Consider the following 4,562-nt stretch of genomic DNA (forward strand, 5'->3'; position numbering starts at 1 on the left):
AATATTAAGAGAGAAGAAATAATGTTTAATTATAGTCGATCATCTCAACATCTAAAAAGGAAAGTAGCATCCTATGATGTCCATTTTTGGAGACATTAAATATTTTTATTATGAAAGTTAAAAGAAATTCTAACATTTATCATAGTTCATGTGTCTAGTTCAAGATGGAAAAGTAGTAATCATATATCCATTAATGTGTCTCAACTTGAAGGGTGGAATATATGACCTTAGTCATCATCATCCTTTTAATTCTTATTTCAATTGTTATCTATAAAAGATTAAGAGAAAAATATAACATTAATCTTTTTTGGTACATAGATAACATTGATCTAAAATTATCATTTTTAAATTTCTTAAGTTAATATATTAAAAAGATTTTATTTTTGGCGACCACATGGTAAACATAAAAAACAAGATGTGAGAATTTTTGTGTATTTTTTTTTTATAGTTGAGAAACTTTTGTTTTTTCTTTTGGAGATTAGAGTGTCTATTTATAGTTAAAATTTTGTAATTATGTAATAAGTAATATGTCATTTTTAAAATGAAAAGTGATAAGAATTACTATCTTTTTCAAAAACTGATCGAATTTCTTACCTTCACTTAAAAAACTGAAACAGTTTATTCAATTTAAAATTAACGCATAACACTTAACAATTAGGTTAATTTATTCATTTTTTAAATCAACAGATAATTTATTCATTTCAGCTTGAGGTGTTCACAATACTACATGATTCTTTTACTAAGCCAATTTTATTAGAGCAGATTGGACTAGGAATGGCAACAGAAGGGAAAAAACATAGGTAGTATTTTCCAATATCCATACTCATACTATTATAAGTACTCGTATGGGTAGTGAGTATTTGCGAGTACCCCACGGATTTTTAAGCTTCATTACATATTTATATATTTTATAATAATCAATATATAAAATAATTATTATACGAATAATAAAATTTATACATATGTTAAGTTTATCATATATTTCAATCAATAAAATTCATTATAAAGTAATACAAAATAGATAATATATAATTATAAAATAATAATAAAAATGTAATGTATATAAATTATTTAATTAAAAAATAAATTTATAAATATGTGGGTACCCGCACAGCGGATATCATAGTACCCGCACAGCGGATATCATAATACCCGCTCTCACCCATAAGTTATTTTTACGGGTACCTGTTGCGGATATTTTAGCAGGTATCCACAATACGGATATTTTTGCTATCCCTCAGATCACTATGGACTAAAAATATCCTTAACAGGTATTTAACCCAAACTCATTTGCTTAAAAATGTCTTAATATTTGATCGATGAGATGAATAAACTTCTAATTCATCTTATCATTTTAAATAGTTTACTGGGGATTAAGGGAGATAGATATAATATTAAAACTGTCAATAATTATATGATATTTACCAAAATTATTATTAATTATGGAAACTAAATAATTTTATATTTCCAACGAGTAAGTAAAAATTGTTTGATAAGAAATTCATTTTTTCTCAATATAAACTTTGAAAATTGTGCTATTACCATAAAACCTTCTTATAAAAAGAGACGAGGTACATTAATAACAATTATCATATTATTTTATAATTAATTACATAACCACTTAACACTTCCATAAATTCAATTATCATTCAAAAGAAATTATAACATAATCCATTCATCTTAAACAATGTAATAATCGATTTAAATGATTAATGTATGATGAATGATGACGATTTAGTTATTGTAATAATTTCTCACCATTATCGTAATCACAAGAAATTATTATATGACTCATTAATACATCATCAGTAGAAATTATTAGATAACCCATTGATTTTGATTCTTGAACCATATATTAATCATTTTAAATTATTAATATATTATAAATGATAATTTTGTCTCTAATAATTTCTCTTCGTTAGTTTTATAAATAATTATTTGAAATTATTAAAGTATTATCAATAATGAGAATTTAGTATATGAAATAATTTCTCATTGTTATCATAATTATTACACTGTCTATTCACGTGAAAATAATCATTAATACATTATCAATGATATATATTTGATCTATGTAATAATTTATCATTATTATTACTAGTATGTTGATTGATACTTTATATTTATCAACTTGATTTTTATTTTTTTATGGTATAGAGTTTATCATCTTGTTATATTTCTTTAGAAACTAAATAAACACTTAGATTTATGAAAATAATAAAATTATACCTGGCCTAGTGGATATGATGTACAGTTGTACACTTTGTTAAAGTGTTCTTAAATCTTCTTGGGGTGAGGAAAATAGAAAATATAAATAAGAAAATGTGTGGAAGAATATTGATGAATTGATAGAAAAGAATAAAAAACGTGTAGTTATTAACAAGAATTTTACAAAATAAAAAAATTGAAATAAAAAAATTTATTACTAATGGTTTTGGTTTTTTATATAGGATAGATAATCATAAGAAATTAGTAAATGATCCATTGAACTTTCAGAATGTAATTATCATTTTAAATTAGATGAGTATTTCTCTTCCCTCCAATAAAACTGGGACACTTCATTCTTTTTTCCTATCCAAATCAAATGCAGCTTTCTCTCTGAAATTTTGGGGTTCTGTTTGTAAATTTGGAAAATATTTGCTTGTTTTTGGATTTTTTTTTTGTACAATGACGATTTCTTCTAGGCTAAACATGGTGTTTACTGTGATTGGGTTTGCGGTTTGCACCATGTTCATTATTTTCCTATGCACAAGACTTATTTGTACTATAATTCACTTGGATGCTTCTAGGAGATCCTCTATTGAAGCTGCAACATCCAATCTCACCATGGTAAATTTTTGTTTTGTTCAAATGTTCATTTTATATATAGGAAATGAAAAGGATGATTTTTTAGATTGAATGTTTATAAGATTACTAATGAGTTTTAATAAGGGTGATTCTAATTTTAATGTATATAGGACTTGTGGATTACTAGTAGTTTTAGTCTTAAGTTTATAAGAAATGAAAAAAAGGTGACTATATCTTAATATTTAGGGAATTGAACTGGGTTTTAAATAAAACAAGTGTCTTGCACATGGGTCTTAATTAATGAGGGACCCAATTTTTTATGGGCATAAGTAATTTTCAATTTCACATATTTTATTCTTATTTAGAAGAATTTTATTATTGCATTTCTTAATTGTTACACTTATTAATTTGTTACATATTTTGTTGATAATAGTTGTTATTATTATATTATACTGTCATGGTTGATGTAGAATTAAAAATGTTACAAAAAATAAAAATAAAATATATTCCACTCAAATTATTAAAGTCACCAACAAGTGCACCTCACCAAGATAAAACTCCCATACAACTTAACCAAGCCAAAGTCAAAATTCATCAAGCCAAACTCAAAATCCACCGACCAATAGTACCACATGACCGAGGGAAAACCAATGTTGACCGAGGAATTATGACTCATGATCGAAGAAATGAGAAGCTCAAGCAACACAGTGCATCGCCCAATGTGCATCAGCCTGAGGCGCACATCCAGCTTTCTGACCGAGGCACACCTGAGGCGCACATCCAGCTTTCTGACAGAGGCGCTCTGACCGTGTCTTCCAAGTCTGGGCGCATCATGACCGAGGCGCATAAATGCCCAGGTGCTATGCCTCAGGCGCACTGACCGTGTCTGCTAGCATGAGTGCATCATGGGCGCACCATTTCTGGTTGGCCATGGCGCATCAGTTTTGACCGAGCCATGGCGCACATGCTTCTTTTGGGCTGAGCCCTTTTTCTCATTAAGCTTTTCTCACAGGCCTTTATTGTTCCTTTGGTTTCTAGATGCTTCTTAGAAGCTTTTTGCTATAGGTTGTTATGAGTTAATTTGGCTCCAAAAGTTGTTAATAGTTAGTTGCTTGCTCTTGAAGCAACAAACTTGTTATATATAGAAGTGCTCATTCACTTCTATAATCAAGGAAAATAAAAGAAGTATTATGAGGTATTCCTACGAAGCCAAGAATCTGGCTAGGCAAAAAAAAAGAGAAACTATACCTTCTTCCTTCACCAACAATCAAAACAAAATGGCAGGCTCACCTACTAATCAATCAGAAAGAGAGTCTCAACCAGTCTACAATAACAATGATTTGAAAAACCCATTCTTTCTTCACCCTGGAGACAACCCAGGCTCAATGCTAGTGACAACACCACTAGATGGCTCAAACTACCAGTGATGGAGCAGGGCCATGAGGAGGGCCCTCCTCTCCAAGAACAAATACAAATTTGCAGACGGCACGATACTTGCACCAAGAAAATCTGATCCAGAATACGACACATGGGAGCGTTGCAACACCATGGTCATATCATGGATCACTAGATGCCTCACACCAGAAATATCAGAAAGCATCATCTACATTGAGAATGCTCAAGACCTATGGCAAGACTTGAAGGACAGATTTTCAAAAGGGGATTACTTTCGAATGTCTGATCTCCTTCAAGATTTGCACTCCATCAAGCAAGCTGACAGAAGTGTCTCCAAGTACTTCACAGACTTGAAAACACAGTGGGAAGAGCTTGAGGCA

The 4,562-nt window shown here is 29.7% G+C and overlaps 1 pseudogene; it reads left to right on the forward strand.

The window, feature by feature from the left end:
- LOC109344678 overlaps positions 2,662-4,562 on the forward strand; it is a 9,253-nt pseudogene continuing 7,352 nt past the window's right edge.

The sequence above is a fragment of the Lupinus angustifolius genome, chromosome LG04 (assembly GCF_001865875.1).
Source record: "Lupinus angustifolius cultivar Tanjil chromosome LG04, LupAngTanjil_v1.0, whole genome shotgun sequence".
Taxonomy (NCBI): Eukaryota; Viridiplantae; Streptophyta; class Magnoliopsida; order Fabales; family Fabaceae; genus Lupinus; species Lupinus angustifolius.